Genomic DNA, 13,689 nt, shown 5'->3' on the forward strand with positions numbered 1-13,689 from the left:
GGCCTACAATACAAAATTAGATTGCCTTCGGTCCCGCAGTCATCAAACTGGATTGACCATGGGCCCATAGTCATAAGACTGGATTGCCCATCCTTTCAGGATCACAACACATGACTGGATTGCCTCCGGGCCCACAACCACAAAGACCGGATTGCCCCTGGGCCCACAGTCACCAATACTGGATTGACCCGAGCCTACAGTCACCAAGACTGGATTTCTCTTGGGTATATTGGCCTATAGTACAAAAAATACTACCTTAACCCAACCATACTATGTTGACATATGCAATAGATAATCAATAACAAGCAAGCACAAGTAATCATAGCAGATCTACAAGTCTAACATATCACTACAACATAACAAAATCCTACACACAAGGACGCATATTATAGCACAAAGTTTAGTGAGAAAACTCAACTCACAGTCTAAAAGATAAAAACACTTATCACAGATCCAATATCCAACACTACATGTTACATTACAGCAAACAAGGACCAAATCTCAAACTATATCCCAAAACCCTAGATTTGTGTGACATCCCCAATTTTTATGGCCAATTTAAAACTTCTTATTTATGCTTTATTTATTTCAGAGTATAAAACTTAATGCAGAATTTGTTCCCAAAACATGATAATATCATTATCAAAGAATTTAAGAATAAATGTATTTCATTTATATTAAAAACTATGGGATATCATCGTCAATACATGCATAAACAAGTCTTAATAAGCCTTACAATATCTTATTATACTAATGGCCTACATCTCCGCAAATCTCTCATCAGATTTAACATCCATGTGCTTTCGTACCGCTACCTATGATACAAAGAAATTGAGTGGGTCAGGCTTGGGAGCATGGTGAGCATATATGATTTTCAGCCCATAATAATTACGTTCTTTAATTATATATTTTGGATCAAATAATTTACCCAATTACCTATTCTTTTTATTCTCACATACCTGATCCTAAAATACTGATCTCAAGGGACATATCCTAAGGATCATCATCAGCAACGGCTAGACAATACTGCTTGTGGGATTCCTTTAGCAATAAGTGTCAATAAGGTAACTATTGGGGATGATGGGATAAAGTACATCAAATGAACATATAGTTCATTAACACCTACAAGTTGAGATCCTGCCAGCATTCCACTGAATAGTCAGTGTTCGTCATCTATACTCTGCTGGACGACTGGTTCATCAATAGTCAAGTCCTCTTATCATTATCTAATCATTTTCATCACCCATCACTACCTAATATATTTTATATAAATATATGAAAATACAAATATGATTAAATCAAGTAAAAATCATATAATTTATCTAACACATATATCAAGTAATTCAGATAATAGGCACACATAACATTTAATCATCCATATACTTTATATCTATGTGTAAGTGGAAAGTAACTATGCACTCACTTGATAAAGTGGATGACTTGAAAGTTGGGCAACACTTCACTTCAACACTTATCCTTTCCTTTGATGTGACCTAGGTTTGTCATTAAGCTCTAGTTTATTATTTCTTATGACTAATTAGTAGTCTAGATTTTTCAGCAACCCCAATGTCTACATCAAAATCTATCAAGTAAGGAGCAACCATGTAAGATCATATCGGAGGCAATGCCTGTTTGGTACACATAGTATATTGTTTGGAAATCCCAATTTAAACACCTCACCAAATCTTACCTAGACATCACCCCTAAGTAGATCAATCAGTATAATGACTTGGAATCACTGACAAATCTTATTTATAAATTCATAAAAATGACTAGGAATATAAATATAAATCACACAAAAATAAAGTTGAGCGTAGTTTAAGTTACAGAGATTTCCTAGAAAAAAGTCCGCAAATTATATTGGCAGTACTTTAGTTGTTGGGCTCCCAGGGACCTTAGGGCTTCGTCGAAGACTAACAACTAACTAAAAATAGGCTAAGGTTGAGAGAAACTCGAGATAGTGATTGAGGAAAGATGTAGAAAAGATTTGATCCTATGCTGCTATTTATACACGAAAAAGCAGGTGCGTGCCGCGAACCTTGTCTGGGCGTACAACATAAGTTGTCGGATGATGATGTGGCTCCAATGAAATCGTGACACATGGCGAGTTTTTATGTTATGTAAGAGGCGTGTCACGCCTAATGTCTGTGCGCGTGGCTGCACGTGAAAAATTCTATTTTCTTTAAAAATTCCTATCCCCTTTCATACGAACTCCATTTTCGACGTATTTTATTTCCACACGTATCTATTGACCATATCTACAACTTTCATTTAGACTCCGTCAACTAATTTTGACTTTATTTTTAAAGTTATATCTTTAAGATGCTTAGCCTATTAAATTTCGTTAAAAATTCATAACTATCTCGTCCGATGTCCATTCTTGACTGTCTTTATTTTTAAAGTTATATTTTTATTATATCACTTTAAGCATGTATACTACATATAACTACATAGAACACATAATATTAAATAATTAATTTTATTTACTTCATATAAAGGTTATGATTGTTGACCATTATAAATATATTATCTTATTAATTCCTAGTGAAAAAATACGGGCGTTACAAATTGACCTAAAGTTAACTTGGTCAAACAGTCAACAATCAAAGTCAAGGTCTAAATAAAAAATACTCATCGAATGGTCATCACGACATGGCCAATCCTTAGCCATGTTGTGGTCACTAACTGACAAAATAGTCACAACCCTCCTTCAGTCCCTACATCGTGGCATCCAACCTGCCACGACGTGGCGATGACACATGAATGTCTTTAAGCATACAACCCTGATGTGTTTTGAGCACTACAACATTCCTTTGGTGTACATGCAACCCTAATTGCTTTGGATCTAAGTTTTTCTCTATTGAACATGCAAATACAAACTCCAAAGAAATAACCCTATGGACTAACATACAATTTCGAAAATTGACATAAACTAGGGTTAGATCATTACCTCACTTGTTATATTGTAATAACAAGAACCATCCTTGACCTTTGAAAGCTTAGTGCCCAATTGTTGCACCTCTAATGGAGTCACAAACACTCTTCACAACACGGATGACTTGGAGAGGTAGAATTCGGCCATGGTTTCTTAGAAAAGACATAGGGGCCAAAATCCATATGTAGAGGGTCTATTTATAGTTGTGGATGCTAGGGTTTCAGGTGGAAACCCTAATACCTTGCTTAGGCAACAAGCAGCCCATGGACTTCCCTCTTTAGAGACCTTGGACGAAATCTATAGGGATTCCCTATAGGATTTCGTCCACTCCACTCTATGGAGTCCATCAACCCAATTTTGCAACTATCATTGATTTGCAAAACTAGTCCCTCTATTATTAATCAGTTCCTTTAATCTCAAAATTAATACTAGATTAATTTCTGAGTAATTACTAATTAATAATATGATGTCCAAATAATATATTAATCATATAATATATTAATAAAATTATTCTAAGTACCAATTTATTATTCATATAATACATCCTACTATCTCTCTCTCTCTCTCTCTCTCTCTCTCCACTTGTCATCCTATCAAGTTGCATGACTGAAGGCAACCCAAAAGGACCATGATCATAATCAAATCAAGTACATACCAAAATAGTTATGGGCTTAGACACCTAATCCAACAGTCTCCCACTTGGATAAGTCTAATAATTATTATTGCAAGTAGGACTTCAAAATCTGATCAACAAACGTAGCTTTCAAAAGCCGTTGTCGAACTCTGATCTTATCAGTAACGCGCCCTTTAGATAAGGAATTATATATTCGTCCACTCTACAAGATATTGTATGGACATGAGACATGGATTATAATCATTCTCTTTGTCCATGTGTTGTTTCCTGATTTCCAATTTATTACGACTGAAAACAGACTACAATTGAACACATCAACTTAGTCCAAGCTTGGCCAAGCGCTTAAGTGTCATCACTAAATCATCGAGGGGCCCATATATATCGCTTTTATCCTTTTAGGGTAAAAGGAACGTATAAACTTTGACTCATATGCTTGTACTATTTACTCATCAAATCACACACAACAATACATTTTATAACATCAAGTTACTGATGCGTTTACATATTATCAATGTGCAACTGACTCGTAAACAATAACTCCTATGTCTCTGTTTCAAGAATATAAGATATTATCGTCTCACAATCACTCGTGATAAAATCCATGATGTGATTCAGATGAGCATTGGTTTAATCCAATACTCAAATCCTATTTTAGGAGTACTCACGAACACTGCAACAAACTTGTGCTATCTCTAAGCACTTAGACAATCTACAGTCAGATTCATGACAATCTTACCTCATTACTTACTTCCAAAGTATGATTGATTGTGGATGTTCGAATAATATTATTATTCGGGAAGTAAAACATGCAAAGGAAACACAAGAATAATCCAATCCAATATGGTCTCAAAACTTTTGAATATAAATAAAACACTTATTATTTAATCACCATATTGATTACACATTATTCATTGTATAATGTTTCGACTAACTAACTTAATACTTGAATTAAAACAATAGTTATACCATGCTCCAAGCATGCACACTATGTTTGTCTATGGTCATTTCTTTGTGAAATAGATCAACTGAAAACATTTCCAATGATGCTCATTTCATAATTCCTAATCCTTATCATAAGTGTAAGTATACCAAATTCTTGCCACTATTAGAATGTGTTAGATTCTAAAATATAATGCAATGATCCTTTTGTAATGTTAAGGCACCAAAGTCACAAAGACTTTGCTAAAGATATTACAAAGTATTCCATTTGAGATTGTTACAAGATAACTCTATGGATACGGAATCTCATATTCAAAGTACATTCCTTTGAACATTCTTCTTGCATAAAAGTTTCTAACCTACTCATAGATTCTTAATATCCAACTCCATTATGGAAACATTTCCTTATTTGCCATATGACAATTCATTCTTAATAGAATCCTATCTATTCATAATAATGTCAATATGATCCATATATTACTATACTTCCAACTGTCCTTAAACAACCAATCCTTAGCGAACCTTAGATCGTCCTTGACAGTTGTTTAACTACTTTAGTCATATTCGGTTTTGGTTCTTTTTCCCTCTTAATGCCCTAGGCATTTGGAAAAATCAGAACTTATGAATATTATAGCACATGCAATCGATACTATACCCAAAGCATATGGGATACGATTCATAATGTCTTACATAAAGACATGATACTTTACCAATCTCTCGCTATAATATTTCCATATCTGGAATGTTCAATGTTGAAACATTTCAACATGATATTCGTTCCAATTTTATCGGAAGTCCCCTAATATATGTCATTGATTAAGTTTTATTAATACTTCAATCTAAACTTTTAGATTCGAAATAAAGTATAAGTATCATCTCCCTTAAATTTTACTATAGCGAAACAACTTTTCAAACTCTACAACTTTGCAAATTAAAACTTCGTTTCCTATAATTAGTATTGCTAACTCGCAAAACTTAACGTAATAATTTTGCTCCCGCTAGCATAATAATTACATTCTTTCCATCACAACGCTTATGCTCCCACTAGCATTAACATGTACCCAAAAATTAGCTGGATTTCTAAAAATCAATACTTATTGACTGTATTTCCAAAGTTCAGATTTCTGATACGAGCTGCTTCGATAAGTCCTTATCTAAGCTCATACACCTTTTATTAGAAAGATCATATGTGTGTCTAAACTATTTCAGAACATAGAACAATAAATTTCGAATGTTCAAACTATTTGCTGTTTCTCATAATTTGAACTATGAAGAGGGATTCCGTAATCATATTCGAATCTGAGAATGCAATTAACATAACCTCTATCTCCTCAAAATCTACTTATTGAAAGCGTTTCCTCACAATCATTTTAATGAAGTAGAGAGAAACCTCTTACTACTTAGATTTTATGGTGTATGTGTTTCTATCCATGTGAATTTGTGATAACCATAATCACAAAACAAGGTTTGTGACAAATCCAAACTCATACGGATTGAACTTGTTCAGTCTTAATTTCTTTCCATTTAGTAGCACAAGGGCCTACCATAGCGTCCAGGTTGTTGAGCAGCTCACCTATACTGATCAATGCACTTTCACTGATCCAGGTGCTTTGCCTTATCCAAACAATTGAGAAATCATAGAACTCACATGCATAGTCAACTTCAACTGGAATGGGTACAAAAACAAGAATATGTCAACACGATAGGTTACAAACCTCAAGTTGTGTGTTAGTGATAAACAATAGGTTTATTCTTGATTAGTTGTTGAAACTATTCAAGATCCTTAAGATTCCCACTGACCTCTTGACATATAAGATTCTTTGTCAAGAAACATTCCTTGACAAAAAAATATTCAAGAGTTAGTGCGGGTTCTTATCAAGAAAAACACTTCATACAATTGGTCTTAGTTGGTCTTTGTTTTATCCAAAACATCACAACTACTGATTTCAAATGTGCAAGAGTAAGAAACATTTTTACTGCACATCTCATGAGTTGTTATAAACCTACTTCAGATATGTCACTCAAGGCACAATCTTGGAGTATGACTCTAAGACTCGATTTTGGAACGAAGAATGACTCACCTTCTTGATTTAACCATTTCAACAATTCCTGATTTCTCTCATTAGCCATAAAAATGCATTAAGGTGTCCTTAGAGGATCAATTGTGATATGATTTCATAATCACTAAGATGATCATAAAACACAATACTCAAGTACTCTCATTTCCTTTCAGATTGGAGAAACTTTTATCTTTCTGCCTAATTGATTCTTCTTATTCATTCTGCTATACATTGAAACCTTTTCAATGATTCAGAATTACACTTAATCTTGTTAGCATAACCATATTTACTAAACTTTTAGTAAATCATGATGAATAATCTTATCGTTCTTTGTGGTGGACCAGATCAGTGCACAACAATGTGTACTAGATCTCGTAGTCCTTTCACTTGACTCACATCTATATGTGAACAAGGAATTTGTCTTAATTTCCCAAAGATGAAAGTTCTCATTAATCACACAATACAAGTCGCATGATTCCAAGTTTCTGTTCAATTGAAACTTGGTGATGAGAGTCTTTCCTTATTTGGTAAATTATGACATTACCACAAACGATATAACTAAGAATCAAATTCATTTCCAATATTGCTAATAATATATAAACACCAATTTTCACTAATGCTATTGCAAGGATAACATAAATAAGACAAAATCAAGATTTTCTTTATTCTATAAAAAAATGCGGAAAACTTGTCCTTATAATGTAAATACATATAAAAACTATGTTCCTAAATATTCCTAAGCAATCTATCATAACTCCTAGCAGCAGCTCAAAAATCTGATCATCGAACTATGCGATCGAAATCCATCTCTTCGCGATCAGACTCAGATCACTCTTCCTTTAAGTTTCCTTTCTTTTCTTCAATCCTACAAAAACATCAAAATGCAATATTATCACATCATGTATTAAGAATATATAAATAGGAACTTAATAGAGTTAGATAGTGGGCTTACCTGAAGCACATTCATACACTTTGAATTTACCATCCTTGCGATCCTTCAGGTAGATACGACATCTTTTCATCCAATGCCCCTTCTCTTGGCAATAGAAACAAATGGACTCTTTCGGAACGGTACATGAGACTATCTCAGACTCAGCCTTTCTCTTTACCATCCGGTCAAACGGTTTGACCTTGGCCGATCTCTTTCCATTGGGAAGAGAAAACTTTTCTGGACTTCCAGTGTTGCCATTATCAATGTCCATGGAAGTTTGGGAGATATTGATCTTCCAGGCAAATTTGCTTTACCAGTGCGCCAAATCATTGTTGATAAAGCAACAATTAGCAAATATGTCAAATAAATAAGGATCACGTCGTGGTCTGTCATATAGTAGTCTTTTATCAACTCGTTATATGTCTTAGGAAGTGATTGAAGAACCAAGTCAACAACCAGCTTCCTCGAGACAACAACACCCACCATTCCCAGCCTGTCAATATGCAACTTCATCTCCAAGATGTGAGCACATACAGACTTTCCATCTTCGTGAATTCTTTCCAATAGGGCTAGAGTGATCTTGAACTTTTCAAGTCGACGAACATATGGGTCGGGGAGAATTATTGGAGGAGGTGGAGGAAGTGAAGTATGATTTCTAGCTCCACTATCGAAAAGTGCAATATCATCTTCATGAGGAAAGCTTTTTCCAAAAGATTTGGGAAGACCATAGTTGTCAGAACTAGACATCTACAAAAGGGAGAAATTCAAGTTAGTTGATTCAATCCTTAATATACCACCCAAATTAAATATTAAGGTTAGGACCCAACACAAAAATTCACAAATCGGAAGAAGGATGCCGTAATCCAATTGTAAATTATTTGGTAGGTAAATGACGATTTACCAATTCCACAATGAAAACGAAATTTTAAATGAAATTCCTAGATGTTTTGAGATTCATCGAACTTTTCAATGGCATGTTTAATCTCGATTATGCCCTTCAAGTTTGTGACTGGAATACCGATGATAAGAAACAAGGTGTGAATAACCATGCAAATTAGATTGGTTCTCTCGATGTCATTTATCATCTAATCGATGTGCCGATTAACCACACACGCTCCATCAATCAACGATAATTTACGAGCTACCCATTGCCATCCTTCATTAGTCCCATATTAGTGTGCCGGTTAACCACCTACGCTCCACTAACGACCAATAAGGTGCAATGTGCAATTAATGGGTTAGCATCTAATTCACATTTTCCCAAAGTAAATAATATTGAGAATTTATAAAAGGTTCAATTACTTTATAATTCATTATACTTTTAATGAGAGTTTTTGTCCTATCCTACTCGTTCGGCTAATGACCCTCCACTAGTCAAGAGTGCGGTGGGTAAGAGTAGATACCCAATGACGGTCATTTTACGGGCCGCTTCCTTAAACACCTCTTATAGACTAACTTCGTGAATGAGGCCTACTAATGGTAAGACTGACCTTTTACTTACATAGATATAATATGTTAGAGTTTTAATTTTATATAGTATAAGGGTGTATTTTAAAACTTTTAAAATACTAAGTGGTTTAATCTATTAATAAATTATACTTTTAATTTAATTAAATTTAAACCATATTATTATGGATTTATTAATTTTCTCTCTTAATTAAACACTTAATTAATTTAATAAAATCTATAAGGGGCAATTTGAACTATTCAACATATCAAGGTTCTAAATTTAAGATTTCAAAATTAAATATATTCAATCAAATTTTAAATTATAAGACCATGAGGTGCACTTTTAAAACTTTTCAAAATACTTGGGTTTAACCATTTAAATTTCCAAAACTAAAACTTTTAATTTCAAATTTAAACTATAAAACCAAAAGGGTGTAATTTAAAACTTTTTCAAAATTACTAGGTCAAATATTTGAATCAAAATAATCTTATATTATCCATATTTAACCAAATCCATCAATTTTGATAAGGATATCTCATACCAATCAAAAAATCGAATTTTCGCATTAAAAACGAGTTATGGTAATTATCCAAATCAAAGTCTAACCAAAAAATCAAAAAATCCGGCACTAGACGAGTCGACTCGTCTAGTTGCCAACTGAACTTGTTGAGTTCATGCTACTCGTCGAGTCTGATCATCAACTCATTGAGTCTGCCTATCAGACAGCAAATTTTTTTGATTTCTTGTTCTTTTGGCAGTCTACTCTTGCACCAATTCAATTGAAAAACAACCTGGCTCTGATACCACTGATGAGTTTTTAGCACTACAATATTCCTATGGTGTACAGGCAACCCTAATTGCTTGGGATCTAAGTTTTTCTCTATTGAACATGCAAATACAAACTCCAAAGAAATAACCCTATGGACTAGCATACAATTTCGAAAATTGACATAAACTAGGGTTAGATCATTACCTCACTTGTTATATTGCAATAACAAGAACAATCCTTGACCTTTGAAAGCTTAGTGCCCCAATTGTTGCACCTGTAATGGAGTCACAAACACTCTTCACAACAAGGATGACTTGGAGAGGTAGAATTCGGCCAGGGTTTCTTAGAAAAGACATAGGGGCCGAAATCCATATGTAGAGGGTCTATTTATAGTTGTGGCTGCTAGGGTTTTCAGGTGGAAACCCTAATACCTTGCTTAGGCAACAAGCAGCCCATGGACTTCCCTCTTTAGAGCCCTTGGACAAAATCTATTGGGCTTCCTTATAGGATTTCGTCCACTCCACTCTATGGAGTCCATCAACCCAGTTTTGCAACTATCAATAATTTGTAAAACCAGTCCCTCTATTATTAATCACTTCCTTTAATCCCAAAATTAATACTAGATTAATTACTAATTAATAATATGATTTCCAAATAATATATTAATCATATAATATATTAATAAAATTATTCTGAGTACCAATTTATTATTCATATAATAAATCCTACTATCTCTCTCTCTCTCTCTCTCTCTCTCCCTCTCTCCACTTGTCATCCTATCAAGTTGCATGAGTGAAGTCAACCCAAAAGGACCATGCTCATAATCAAATCAAGTACATACCGAAATAGTTACGGGCTTAGACACCTAATCCAACAATCTCGTAAGACACTAAGCCCTTAACCTAAATTTTCTAGAACACTTCAAGGACTCCTATAGGTGCATAAAAATCCAAACTTTATATACATGCATGTCCTTCCCCAAACTTGGTTAAAAATGAAGAAATGTGCAACGTCTACAAACAATCACCAATTCTAAGATCTATAAGATATGATGCTCAAGGGACTTAGAGAAATCATAAAGTTGCAAGCTTTATGTCTTCAAACCATACAAACCACATCAAAGGGACCAAAGCATGACATAAAACCTAGATCTAAGGAGGAAAATATCAAAATATGGAAGCTTGAGGACTTACAAAGAGTCCAGTAGATACACACAAGTGAGGGAAAGGTTTTACTTGATAAACCAAAGCACAAACTCTTATTCTCCCCCCTTAAAAACTACCAAAATCTTGAAAATGAGCACACAAATCCCTAAGAGGCTAGGGTTTGCTTTAAGGGTCGATTAGGAGGTGATGGAGGCTGAGGATGGATGAAACCCTAGTCGTCATTTCCTTTAAATAAGGCCTAATCCCGCAAAATTAAGGTTTTGGTCATAACAGGTCACCACATCATGGCCCATAAAATGCCACGTCGTGGGATTCAAAATAAGGTCAATGAACAACCTTGTCATGCCACATTGTGGTGGTGCCTCCACCACGTCATGGCCCTCATTTAATGCAAAAATCAACAAATAATTTAAGAAGTAGTACCTCTAGATTCCGGATGTTACAAGAGCAACCACTATAATTAAACTTTTTGAGAATTTACTCAACACAATGTGATTGCATTATAACAATTCCCTTGTTTAGTCATTTAATTTGATTTTCATCAGCTTTAAGTGGACTAGATCTGAAAAATCTTAACATAAAGGCAACTAATCACATTGACACCGAAATAAACAAACCAAATATAAACACATTTTTCTGATTGATTAAAACTAAAACAACTTGACAAAATAACATCATCAAACTTTTCATGCCATTTTTAGGGGCTTGCTTCAACCCATACAAATATTTCACTAGTTTACACACCTTATGCTTATTTTTGAGCATAACAAAAACTTTGGTTGTTTCATATAAACCTTGTCATCAAGATATTCTTTAAAACAGTTGATTTGATATCCATTTGCTGAATAATCAAATTATGAATTGCCACTAAAGTAATCAATAATCTAATGGTAGATATATGTGCGATTGGTCCATATATGTCAAAATAATCAAGGGGCACAAATCCATTGACCTTGCCACTTTGATTGTACTGAGAACAAACTAATCTTAGACATGTGTGCACTCCACACTCTCAACTTGTATAAAATCAAGGTTTGAACTCCATTTGTAATCTTGCAAATTCTATTACATTAAAACATCTTGGTAACACTAAAATCACCAACAAGAATCATAATGACTTTATAAACTTTTTGAGATTTCATTAATATATGTTGATCACATAAAAATACCATGCCCATAGTCTAATTCTGCTTGCAAATGATGATGACAATAAGACATTAATTTTGGCATTTGCATTTTCTTTTCTTGTGTATCTCTTGTTACCACACAATGAACTACTACATCTTTTGATGGTTCCAAGACAACAATCAATATGTAAAGTGTATTCCTTAACTAAGTTAATTTTTTTTACATTATCTAACATCAATCATCAACAAGAATATTAAACACCATATTATCCTTCCACAATGACATTAAAATAAATCTCCATTTTCGAGATAGATTTTTCATCAATATGATTTTGTTTCTTTCAAAAATGGATAGATATACTACCAAATCGACCACTTTGGTCACTCTAGAAGACTGATTCGGTCATTTGGTCGATTGATCTTATTGATATCATTGACTGTCAGTTAGAAATATGGTTTATTAAATTCTATATTATCTTGTTATAAAGATAATTAATTAGTTTAAAGGAGTTTAATCAAAAAGGAAAAAAATAAACTTTGTGATGTAAACCATACTGAAAAGAAAAAGGTTAGCAAATCAATTGGATGGAAGTTGAAGGGATCACCTGAAAACATCTGGAAAATATAAATACATGAATTTATTGTAAAGTCAAAGAATTATGATTATAACTAGACGTATACCTGCACATTGCACAATATTATTATAACCTGATAAGATAGACGATTTAATCTCAAAAGTGTTTTACCCTTGTATTCCAATTGCATATAAATATATTTTTCAACTTTGTTACTTTCATTTAATGATATGAAGTTATGATTTTTAGAAGTTTCAGCACGATATTGTACGTCAATATTAGCCAATAGAGTCTAAACTAAAGTTGTAGATCTCGTTGATAGCCATGTGTGGATATAAAACCCGTTGGAAACGAATGTCATACGAAGAAGTTATGTAATTTTTAAGAAAACATAAATTCCCACGCGTAACAACGCTCCCCGACTGCTTGCGCAACGCGCACTAACACCTCACTTAGAATACGACACGTGGAACGATGCAGTGAATGTCCCATTGCAATTTTCACAACCAACTCTTATGGAATGTATATATTGATCCAATTTCATCATTCTTCTTTCCATATTCTCTACTTATTCCAACACCGTCCCCATGTTCTCGTTCCTTCCATTGCCATTTCCTCTTATCACATCTTCTCGTGAATTATGATATTCTCTCGAGTGCTTTGCAAATTCTTTAATTAGCTCTTTAATGGTATCCAGTTCTTTCTTTGTATTTGGTCCTTGAGAATCAAGGAGTTGCCTTGTTGTTACATTCACCCCCATCATAGAAAATAGAGACTTCTTGTTGCACGTTTAGATCATGTTGAGGACAATTTCTTAGAAGGCCCTTATATCTCTCCCATGCTTCGTATAATGACTCTCCCATTTCTTGTTGAAAATTGGCTATCTTCTTCTTTAGCTTAGATATCTTGGAGGGAGGACTAAATTGCTTGATAAATGTTGCACGAAGGTTGTCGTAAGTCCTTTTTAATCCATGAGCTAACGAATTCAACCATATCTTTGTATCTTCAGTAAACATCGTGGGAAGCATTCTCAATAATAATACATCTCTATAAACATTTGGGACATTAAAATAATTAGCAATGTCGAAAACTTCATCGATGTG

The 13,689-nt window shown here is 33.9% G+C and overlaps 1 non-coding gene across 1 annotated transcript; it reads left to right on the forward strand.

Annotated features, from left to right (window-relative positions):
- Positions 1 to 13,378: 13,378 nt before the first annotated feature.
- Positions 13,379 to 13,485, forward strand: LOC111888578 (small nucleolar RNA R71). Its single transcript, XR_002849260.1, has one exon. It is a non-coding gene; the product is annotated as a small nucleolar RNA R71 (small nucleolar RNA).
- Positions 13,486 to 13,689: the final 204 nt, after the last annotated feature.

Source organism: Lactuca sativa, chromosome 7 (genome assembly GCF_002870075.4).
Source record: "Lactuca sativa cultivar Salinas chromosome 7, Lsat_Salinas_v11, whole genome shotgun sequence".
In the NCBI taxonomy this organism is placed as follows: Eukaryota; Viridiplantae; Streptophyta; class Magnoliopsida; order Asterales; family Asteraceae; genus Lactuca; species Lactuca sativa.